Raw genomic sequence first — 12188 nt, forward strand, 5'->3', positions numbered from 1 at the left:
GTGACTCGCTGCCTGAAATTTTTATTTTCCTCTGCTGTTAAAAACTGAATGACAACAGGGAGGAACCTGAAACCTCTCTCTGCTCTTCGTTCTGTGCAGATCGGTTGTTTTCCATCAGGTTTTTCAGTCAGACACTTCTACCTTGAGTTACCTCTGGGCTCTTTCCTATTTTAGAGCTCGGGAGCCTTAAATGTTGATCTTTCTTGCTTTTGAGCCAAAATGTGTTGTCTGTTTCCAAGGTAACGGTGCTCCAGGTGCAACAAGACACACGATCTATTTCAGAGCCGTGTACAGCACCTACTGTGTGCTGTTCCTGGCAAAAGATTAGTGACGTGTTTCTTGAACGATTCTCGTCCATCACCCGGTGTGAGCGATCGGCCCTGCCCTGCCTCACTCTGCTGAACAGCTGAGTGTTAGAATGTGGACTCTGTCCGACTCGTACGTGCACTCCTTCCTTTTTTTATCCTCCTTTACTGATTGGACGGGACGGCAGAGAGAACCAGGGCTCCTTCGGTTTAGCTGCCATGAAACCAACCGCCATCAATCGCCAAACAATCGTTTTGCCGTGTAGCTTCTGCTACAGCCGGGGTTACGACCTTTTCCCTTCTTTTTTTTTTTTCTAAACATGAGCCCATCTGTTAATAACACGGACCCTCAGCCCTTTTCACAGAGCACCCTGTTAGCAAAGCTTCAGCTTTAAGGAAGCAGAGGTACTTGTTAGAGCCATTTTCCCCCCAGAACAGTGCTTAGGATCTGAATCATATTTTATGTTTATATTTGAAAATTTTCACATCCAGTCTGTGTCCCTTTATTTGTTTTGGATAAAATAACACAGTCGTCCCTCCCTCTCACATCTCGACAGTCCAAACAGGCTGCAGGCAGGAAAACCTGACAACAAAATTGTTGGGAAACGCTGGATTGATCGTTTGTGTGCAGCACGGCCGCCCCACTAACAAACACGTTTTGACATTATTGATGTTTTCTGGGGCTCAGTGACTCGCATTAACTTCAAAAGGCAAAAACAAAACTGCGAGCTGTCTCCTTCTGTCTCATCGCCGGGGCTGTTTGACCCAGATCCCTCAGCTGTGTGAGCATCTGAGTGGCTGCCTGGTCCTACATTAGATATGAGAAAGCCATGCTAGTGTTCAACTCGATTATGCGGATGACAGGAGAGCGCGGCTGGCTTTATAGGCCAAGCAGCAGGGACTCAGGAACCTCACGTAAACTGGAGTCCTATTGACGTTTGCTTACACAGATAACACGAGTGGGGAGAGCGTGTGATTTCTTTACATTGAAATGTAAATCCACCTCAGCAAACAACTGTGATAGAAGGCACATAGTATTTCTGCGACACGCCCAAAGATTCAGAGTCCTGGGATCCGTTTTGTTGAAAGCATGTGGTGTTTCAGCAGGAACCTCACTGTACCACGGCCAGTACGCGGTACGTGAGGATCCTGGAGCTCAGCTGCCTTTTAGCAAACAGAAAGCAGCAACATGGTTGTTAACATCGTCAGTGAAGTGGAGCCTCGTCTGAAGCTCAACCCTGAACAAGGAGCTTTTTTTTTTTCCTTCTGTAACACACAGTATGTCAACATACCATAAAAAGCTGCTGAGCAAACAGAAAAGATTACATCTACGTGCCTGTCCAAATGTGAATATGCTTTTTATGCAGTTCTTTCAGAAAACGAAGGGGACTGCACACAGAAACAGGCAGGACATCATGTTGCATTCCTACTGAAACAAAAAGGAGGCGCTGAGGGAGAACAACACACAAACAGTCTGGGCACGAGTCCCTCTTTACCCCCCCCCACTGAGACGACCACACAAACCTCCAAATGGAAATTGCTCTTGTACATGACTCAATACGCCATACACAGATCACTGTAGCACTATTAGAATATTGCTGCATTAAGAAAAGTGTCTCACAGGGCAGGAGGCGGGGGCCCAGGCTCGATTTGACACGCTACGCCCTGATCCTCCGCAGGAAGAAATGCCCTTCTTGTTGCAGCTGAAACTGGTAGCAAGCTACATAACAAGACTCCATTTCACAAAGCGCCTCGAGAATCAGGCTCTGAAAAAAACAAAGTGCTTCAGAATCTGAAAGTTGCTGATGTGTGCCAAAACAGAGATACGGGCGACTGTGGAGCTCTGTGAAACAAAATGGTGCCGTGGAACAGAACAGAGGGCCTCACAGTGCCTCACATCCACCAGATAACACACTCTGTTTTCAGTACAAGCTACTTTAACTGTATACACAACAAGTCTATGCTCTAAATGAACTGCCAACACATGCTGTTTCTAACTGTCCCTCAGAATAACACATGAAAGCGTTTCCTGATCTTATGTTGGTGCTTTATATATCTGTATATTGTTGTTTATATTGTTGTGCTGCATTTTTTAAATTCAGACTGTCACTGTATGAAGACACAGTTAGGTTCACAGTGTAGTGAATTAAACCTTCGGCTGAGTTCACTGTCCGACTCCAGACTCAACTCGTTCCTCTCTGTCTCGTCTCATTCACAGAGTCAAAGTTCAGAAACACTTTCAGGCTGAGTGCACGTGTGGATTTTAAGTGTGGAACATGTCTGTGGATCTTTAAAGAGAATCTATTATGGAAATCAGGATAAAAACTTAATGTAAAAGATTCATTAATGAGAAAATCATTAATTTTAATAGATTTTCTGTTAAAATTAGTTGAAAGAATCGCAGATGCATCATGAGCTGAACCAAAGCTGTGCTGTTCCAGACGCAGACTCACACTCGCCCTTCTCCTGTTACCAGATTACATCTTGAGCGTCAGTCGTCATAACCTCTCCTCCTGCTCCGCTGAGACTCTCTCCTCCACCGCGAGTTATTAACCTCCAACCTTCTCTATCTGATGGCTCACCACCACCATCACTCTCTGGCTCTTTCCTGTCTCTCTCCTCTCCCCTGTTTCTCGTCTCTCTTTCACTCGTCTTCTTGCAGGTGTTATGCTTTTTTCCCCTCATCTCCGCCACATGCTCACATCACTGTGAGAGATCGCGGCCCTTTCTCCTTCTTCTTTCAAGCTTTGTCTGCCTTCCTTTCCTATTTCCATCCTCCTCTCTGTCTCTCTCTCTCTCCCCCTGTCTCAGTCTCTTCTCTCTAGCGTCCTCTGGAGACTTGAAGTCCATTAGGATAAGAGGCTCTCTCCATCTCTCCTGACTTCCTTCAGGCTGTGTAGCTCACAGGTCCAGCTCCCTCGCTCACAGCACTTTCAGAGCCGAACACTCTGAGTGTATTTTTATGAAGTGGCTTTTGTACACGGCAGAGTGATACAGACTCTTCACATCCATCAGCGGCTACATGTCCAGTTAATACCATCAAAAGTTTCCCTGTCATGACTGAGGCAGGTGGTTTACTCACAGCAGCCCTGAACTGGAGAGGGGAATTAAATATCGACAGAACATTTAGGGGGAACACGACACTTCAAAAGATTTTATCACAAATTTTCTTGCACAAGACAAAGTAAGAAAAAGAAGAAGAAAGAGATGATGACGTGTCTCTACTGTATCATCAAGGCCGGGGGACAAAATTTCAGAAGACGTATTCAACGTAAACACAAAGCAACAAACCAGAAAAAGCTTTTCCAACGGGCAAGATCACACACAACCGCCACAAAATGTTCAGGACGAACTGCAGACAGTCGTGCACGGCATCCTGAGCAGCCTGAAGACAGAGCGAGGCTTTCTGTTCTGATGTTTATGTTAAAAAGAAAAAAACAACTAAACTTAAAAAAAAAAAAAAAAAAACACCTATCTGTCTCTTCGTTTCCTGGTGATTTCCACAGAGTCATAAGTCCCAAGCTGCTGATGTGCAACGAATGTGATTAAAGTCAGGAAGTTAATGGTACAACAAACGGTTTCATGTTACATGTTCCCCGACATCTGTGTCACTGAAACATGTGTAAGCAACAAAACTCTTCATCTGGAGGATGAAGAGTAGCACGCCTCAGCCTTCACTGCTCTTCTAACCTCATCGTGTAAACAGCATCACCAGCATCACCATCATCACCAGCATCACCAGCATCACCATCATCACCAGCATCACCAGCATCACCCGCTCCAGCAGGAAACCTCGCTCCACAGCAGAGAAAACTGACACACAGAACCTTTACGCTTCAGAACCAGACCAACAACCATCGATATTTTCTGTCACTTACTCATCAGTCCACCAAACACTCAGGCTCCTTTAATTAACAAATTGCTCGACAACAAGCCGACCGGCTGTCTAATAAATCAGCGGATCACAGCTTGAGAAAGAGCAGGGCTGCACATGATTCAGACTCGGTGTGGATTAATCCGGAGCCAACTCCATCTCAGAGGAGAATGACTCCCGAAAGTCCCCGAAGAGAGCGGCTGCTCAAAGCTGCGTGTTCAGACGTCAGGCAGAACGGTTTGATCCAGGAGCAAAACGAATGTGGCAAACACCGAGAGAGTCAGGGAATCAGAGGGTGCAGAGGAAAAGACGGAAGGTATAAAAACAGAGAAAGGTTATGGAACTGTGTGAGACACAGAGAAGAAGAGAAAACAGAGGGGGGGAGAGAGGACGGAGACAGAGGGAGAAAGACAAATCCTCTCATTAATAAGTGTCTGAATTTCAGTTAATGGTGACCTCAATTTCTGAGAGGAAGAGAGAAAAGAAGAGGGAGAGCATGAAGATGATAGAAAAAGAGGGGTCAGCTTACGTAAGAGAGCACTTCATGGAAAACATTTTGTTTTTGCCGCGGCTCTGCTGATGTGAACAATGCTTCCATTCTTCAGCAGTGGGCTGGACATTAGCTTCAGGACGCCACAGTTCTCCGCGTTGTACCGATGCTACAGTACACTGTGTTCTTCCTCCGGTTCTTTGTTCCTCTGCGTTTCTGTTTTGATGTGCGACATTGTGTTCTAACACACTTTATAACACAAGGGTTTGTGTTGTGCCACGTAGTGTTACATTACACACGGGTACACAATAATGCTATCATGGTTAGTTGTGTCATGTTGTGTTATATTGTGCATGTTGTCCACTCAGTCCGCATATTGCATGTTGTTGTTTTTACTGGTTAGGGCTCATATCCTACATTTCCCAGAATGCATCTGAGCTGTGAGTCACAGGATCAGAGCTGCTCTGATCATTTCAGCTGAGACGTTTCTGTTTCTGTCTCATCGGCGTGAGTCTGAGGGACGGACTTTGACCTGTACCTCAGCTGATCTGTCTGTCAGGGTACGTTACACCTCAAATATCTGTGAACTAGTCATTTTAGTAAAAACATGTTAAAAGCCGTCCTTAAGCAGCATCTTTATAAAAACACTCAGGGAGTCGAATGACTCCCTGTGTTAAACAGTGGCGAGTGTTGCTGAGCCCAGTAAGCCCAGTAAGAACCAGAGCCTCAGTGTGCAGCACACGCCTCAGAGACCAGAGAAACTCTGAGCAGCTCTTTTCTTTCTCATTAACAAGGTGGTTACACTTCTCATTTATGCAGAGTTTGTTGTGTTTGTGTTGTTTTCTGGACCAAAGACAATGATCAGGGCTTTGAGGTGTGGTGGACGGAGAGTGGACCTCAGATGGACAGATAGATGGATGGAGTAAACGACGGGCAAATACTTGGACAGCAAAATAAAATGTCAAGGACCCAGTGGCCTGTGGTCTCAGGCTGAAACAGACCTTCTCGTGACAGTGGTCGAAACAAATGTCTCTTAAATTCGGGAGCTGTCTCATGAACACGTGCTTCCTGTCTCTAACATACGAACCACTAACTGAATGATCCTGCATTTTTCTGCCTCAGTGTTCTGTCTCCAACTCAAACTTCCTGCAGATCAAACAGATAAACCAAAGTGTAATTTGCTTGTTTAACATCTGTAATGTCAAAATATCTCAGAACACTGGTCTGTAGGTGCAGTCACCTGTAAATCTCCCCCCACCCCTCCCATCATCTGAAAGCTGAATTTCAAGCTAAACACACTCAGGATAAAAACGATAAAGCATTTCCTCCAGGAACCCCTGTGGTGCCACCAGCCTCATTAAAATTTCCAGCTCAACATCTAAGTTTGTCTCAAGTGTTTGAGTTTGAGTGCGTGAGCTTCTGGGACGAGCAGCGGAGAACAGTCTGCCTGACGAGAAACGAAAACCAACGCTGGAAATAATATTCAGACATATTACGTTTTAAAAACTACACGTCAGCTCCTCATGAAAATTCACAGAAAATGTATTATACATAAAAGAAATATGATCACAAATACTCTGTTGGAAAAGAACATGAAAAGAAGATTTAACAGAAACTACAGAAAACACCATTTTAGACGGACGACTGAACAAAATCTACACATTCAACTGACCTGCATTCAGTTCCAAATTAAAGAGGAAGTGATTTCATTTATCATTTATTGCTATTTGCTATGTTTTACACCAGAGCTGAGCTCAGACAGGATTATACAGCATGTGGAGACAGGACGTAAAGACAGCAGCACGTTACCGTAACAAGAACGTTTATCAAACAAACTGTAAACACAGTGTTGTCAGATCATCAGCAGCTGATTTGGTGACGTTAGCAAACAGTTATCAGAAGACTATTAGCTTTCATTAGGAGTGGAGCTTGTGTTACCCGTTTATCTGCTCTCTGAGCGAGCGTGTCTGCTGCTGAGCAGCTGCAGCACAGAGGCGTTTTACAGATGTTTCTCTGAAAACAGCTGCGGCCAAGAGACTGAAGCAGGACAGCGACCCTGCAGAGTGGAAAACGTTAACGCTCAAAGACTTCGTAAAGCTGCGCGGAGCTGAGAGGAACTGCAGGTGATGATTCTCTGAATCCATCACTCAAAGTCTTCAGGTAGATGATTGATAAATACATTTTTAAAAATGATCATAGCGTTCTTAAAGTTATTGGTACAGAAGAAGCTGCACAGCAGTTTGAAACTTTGCTGGCCTCAATTTTGTGACATGGTCTCACGTGTCCCAGTGGTCTCTGAGCTTCCCTCCTCATCTCCCCCTCAGGACTAAAGTGGACGTAATCAGTGAAACCGGGGAAAGGATCACGCAGCAGAACCGAGTTCACCCGGGTTCATTCACATGTGGCTCATATAAAAACAGGCCAAGCTGATTCGTTAAGCATCCGAGAAGTCACAGTGTTAGCCTCAGGCCACGGCTGCTGTGCACGCAGGGCCGTGATCAATATCTGAGTCTTTGATGATCACACTCACACATATACACACAAACACACACGTTAAAAAAAGAAGAGCCTGCTATCTACAATCGGTCACACACACACACACACACACATATACATGAAATATCATCTATCTGCGATTAGCCACACACACACACACACACACACACACACACACACACACACACACACACACACGCTGCATCTCCCAGCTGCAGGGCTGAGAGCTCACCATCAGCTCTTTACTCCAAAGTGTTGATGAAAACTGCATAAATTAGCATTAATCCCAAAAACGGTGCACGCGTGCTGTACACTGCTGCATTGTTGTGTGTTTGCCTTTGTGTGAGTCTTTATCCACACTGTGTAATCACTGTGAGTAAATGGAGCTGTGTGTGTCTGCAGATATTCCAGCTTGTGTGTGTGTGTGTGTGTGTGTGTGTGTGTGTGTGTGTAATATGGCATGTGTGGTCACGTGTGTCTCTAACAAGCCGTGCCTACAACCTCCTGACTCTATCCTTATCACAACAAGCACCGGTGCATTCCTCGATGCTACAACAACAACAGGCCGCTGGCGCTGGACTTTTTCTCGCTCGCTCGCTGTGCTGCTGTTTGTCTGCCCTATAAATAGGCCATTACTTTGAAATGTAAGTATGCTTCCTAAAATCCCCGCCCCTCTGACTCCGAGCTCTCCCCCCACCCGCCCCACACACACACACACACACACACACACACACACACACACACACACGTTCCCATGTGCACAATCAGCCCACCGACCCAACAACAGAGCCCAGATTAAACTCTCCTTTTTAAAGCTCATCACAGTGAGAGCGCGGGGGGTGGGGGTGGTTGGCAGAGGGGTGGGGGGCAGAGGGGCGGGGGTGGGGGGCAGCATCACTGGGCTGTTTGATGTGGCTGGTTGATATGCAGCTCGTGATGTTTCCCTCAGCCACTCAGTGACCGAGTGCACGAGGTGCGCCGGGAGCAAACTGACGAGTCCCACAAGAAAACACCAAGTCACAGAAGAAGAAGAAGGAGGTTTCCTCCTTACAGCTCACCATGATCTGAACCTGCGACCTTCATCATACAACACCTGCAGCTTCACTAAACGGCAACACGGTACGACAACCGGGGCGGCAACGATTACTCGATTAATTGATTAACCATTTTTGATAACTGATGAACAGCTCCAGTCTCCTTCTTCCTGTGGCTGCAGCTTCTTCAGGACGAACACGTGCTGATCTTCACTGCTCTGCTTTTACAAACTGAATTTCTTTGGGTTTTTCTGGTCTGACAAAACAAGCACCTGGGCTCTGGTAAACTGATCTGCTGTCTTTCTTTTTTTTTTTTTTTTTTAAACCACTTGATATTTTTTAGACCCGGTTCACTGAGAAAATATGGGCCACATTAACCGAAGATGAAAATTATGATTGCAGAAATAACAACAATGAATTTTCAGTTGTTCGTCTACAAAAGCTTCTCAGTTTTCTCCCTGCGGTGACTCTGCCTGTGCATTCACCGAGTCACTGACAGAAAATGACAGCACATACTGCACTAAATAAATAAAGCTTACGTTAAAAAAAAAAACTCCTCAGGAAAAGTTATTATTTTAATACATTTTTTTATTTTTTGTCATGAAGGAAAAAGTTTTACAAACATTCCTGAAAAAGGAAAGTTTGTCATTTTTTCTTTTGTCCCTGACGTGTTGAAACGTTTCTGCTCATCTTAGTTTATTAAGATGAAAAAGTAAAATTCTGAATGAATTCATTAGAACATGAGCTCTGCAGGACATCAGAGCACCTCTGTGATCCTGAAGCACAACAAGCTGTGGCTCATCGTCACACACGATGCAGCACAGTGGTACAGCTGAGCTGCAAATCTGACCCGACAACTTTCTCAGCTGTTTCCGTGGCATCTGTGAAGCCATGATACCATGATGGAGGAGTATGGCCGATTGCTACAGCATCACTCGGCATCCATCCAAAAAAAAAGGTTCAGAGTGAAGACAATGCAGCTGGAGGACGGACGTCCTCACCGGAAACTGGCTGTTTACTCTGTGAACCACCACTGAAGCTACACGGTCACTGCACTGCTGTGAAATCAGACAGTGAATCTGCATCTGAAGAGTTTCAATCACACGTTCAACGAATCATTTGCAGACTTTACTTTTATTTCTGACTTTTGCTGAAGAAACAGCTGTGAACTACGACCCAAACCGTACAACTTGTGATGGAGGAAAACCAGTGTCGCAGCCACACAGCTCTGCCTGCTTCACCTTCTCCAGCAGAGAGTCAGTGACAGGCAGAACTTCGTGGTTCAGTCATTATACTGAAAGGTCAGAATCCTGTCAGTCACAATGTTCAGTTATGTTTCACTGTGTTTGCAGTAACGCTGGATTCAGAGGGTTAGCGTTAGCATTAGCACTGTCGAGTTAGAAAAAACTGAAAGAAAAAAAATACAGTGAAACAAACTGGGCTTAGTTTCCTGTTCTGTCTTTAACCTTTGTTACTACAGAGATTTATATTGTATGTTTGACATTATTAGTTTATTTATATTATTTAGACACACACTATGACTCAGCTCTCCCTCGCTGAGGCTCACGTCATGTATGTGGCCAAAGCACTGACACATAAATAATGTAAACAAATGGCACAGACTTCACCTGTGATTGTCCTGTTCAGCAGTTTGAATGGATCTTTATCCGTTTCCAGCCTCTTCAGTTTACTGGGCTGCTGCTAAATGACCATTTCCTCTCTGTGACGATCAATAAAGCTGATTGATCTGATTCAGAGCTCAAACAGTTTGTCAGTCTGTCAATTTGTTAATCAACAGAAAAATAATCAGCAATTATTCTGATTACTGATTAAGTGTTGTAGTCGTTAAAGCAAAAACCTGATGGTTGGAGCTTAAAGGGGACAAACTGCTGTTTGTCTTTTATGACATGAAACTGAATTTTTTTTTTTTAAATATCAGACTGTTGATCAGACTGAACCAAGACGTCGCTCGCTTCCAGAAAACTCTGTGATGAGCTCCTTTCATCATTTTCTGGATGGAGTAAAACAGTTTGCAGATCATCTGATGATGTTCTCTGTTTATGACCAGTCTCATGAACATGGGTCTGTGATACAGACTCTGTTTGATATGAAAGGCTCCCGAGCTGAAAAGGTTGGGAACAGCTCAGCTTCTTCGTGGTTCCTCCTGAGCTTCTACCTGATGCAGCGACGTGAATTTGCATATGATTCCACTGAAACACATCAGATTACTCTGCCTCTGTTTGGCAGGGGATCACTTTCAACTGAGCATCACAGCCTTCTGCTGAGAACACGAGGTGATCACACCTCAGCAATGACTGAGCCACATTCTCCTGCAAAGACACCCACAGCCCCCACCCTGCACACACACACACACACACACACACACACACACACACACACACACACACACACACTGGCAGAAGGTGGACTATAGTTTGAGTGGCTCTGTCTCCAAAGAGAAGCCTTGGGGAAGATGGAGCCATATGCCACCCAAATTTCAGGCTCTTTAGGGAGTGGAGTGTGAGGGGGGGGGGGGGGGGGGGGGTCGCCTTGCTCCAGCGAGACAAGTGAGGAGCAGTGGGGAGTAATTTCAGCCTAATTCAATTTTCTGTTAGAATAAAAATCTCAGAGCGCAGCCCCTGGTTAAGAATAACTGCTTTAATCGGACGCCGATCGTCTCTGTTCCCGCCGAGAAGCACCGACGGCACTTCACCCCGACAACTGCCGGAGTGTGCCCGGCGCCGGCAGCGGTGGTCGCTCTCACTCCGAGCGGCAGCGCACGCGTCGCGTCTCGGTCCCAACGACCAGGAAAACACCTGAAACCCGAACACGCTGCTGTTCGGAAGTTAAACTCCAGCACTCGCCCTTTCCACCAACCTTCAGCGACACTGTCACTAAACCACACCGACAACAACACAAAGCTCCTACTAACAACACACTTCACAACACAAGTCCGAGCCCCGAGCTCCGAGGGAGCCCCTTCCCCCGGTGTAACTCCCCCGGCGGCTCTGCCCTCCTGACGGGCACATGGCTGAGCCCGGCAGCGCTGACACACGCACCTCCTCAGCACGAAAACAACAAAACACACCGCTGTGATGGGGAGGCAGAGATTCTCTTACCGTGCAGAGGACGAACACACGACGGAGGGAGAAATTATAAATCCTTAGCTGGTGCCCGCATTGTCGGACGGAGAGGAGGAGGAGGAGGAGAGGAAGCAGCCTGCTACTGTGAGGGAATAATCCGACTGTCAGTGACAATAAACCGGAGAGGAGGAGGAGGAGGAGGAGGATGAGGGTGGGGGGTGCTTCCCCATCCAATTAGAAACAGTGGCATTGATTGTTACAGGAAATAAGGCCGTTAGTGTTCAGAGCAGCTCCGGTCAGGACGGGAAACTGTTGGATTGGAGGGCGTTTTCTTTTTCTTTCTCTCTCTTTTTATTTTATTTTATTTTATTTATTTATTTATTTTTAGAGGAGGGTTTTATTTTATAAAATAAAATCTGAAGCATCTGAAACGTGCGGCCTGATGCTGGCAGCTGGTTTTCAGGGTAAATGTAGATTCGCTGTTTCTCATGCTGTGCAGAGACTGTCCCCGTGTCCACTGTGTGATCTGATCACTGTCCCCGTGTCCACTGTGTGACATGCAGCGATCAGATCAGCGGAGCCAGTTTCCATATTCAAAGCTGAAGCTGCCGGTGTTCACCGTCCCTCTCCACCTGCTGCCATCTACAGAGGGTAAGAGGTAATTAAAGAGGAGGGGGGGGGGGGGGGGGGGGGGGGGCAGACTGCAGGGCTGATACAGTGGCTCTGTACTAAGATATGTTTGATCTGATATATTATATCTCAGTGTTATTTTGTGTTATTTTAAATATGTGGTTTTATTGCCTCATGTCTAGTTTTTAATGTTTCAGTCTGAAATCACTTTCGCTTTGTTTTGAAAAATGCTGATAAATGAAGTTATTCTAAAACATGTGTGGCAGACTCAGTCTC

General features: G+C 45.7%; 1 protein-coding gene across 2 annotated transcripts in view; it reads right to left on the reverse strand.

Annotated features, from left to right (window-relative positions):
* Positions 1 to 11396, reverse strand: part of pcbp4 (poly(rC) binding protein 4) — an 88315-nt gene extending 76919 nt beyond the window's left edge. For both annotated transcript variants that reach the window (XM_041033767.1, XM_041033768.1), the window contains exon 1: positions 11319 to 11396. The gene's annotated coding sequence lies outside the window, so the exon portion shown is untranslated. The remainder of the gene's footprint in view (positions 1 to 11318) is intronic.
* Positions 11397 to 12188: the final 792 nt, after the last annotated feature.

Source organism: Toxotes jaculatrix, chromosome 3 (genome assembly GCF_017976425.1).
Source record: "Toxotes jaculatrix isolate fToxJac2 chromosome 3, fToxJac2.pri, whole genome shotgun sequence".
Taxonomy (NCBI): domain Eukaryota; kingdom Metazoa; phylum Chordata; class Actinopteri; family Toxotidae; genus Toxotes; species Toxotes jaculatrix.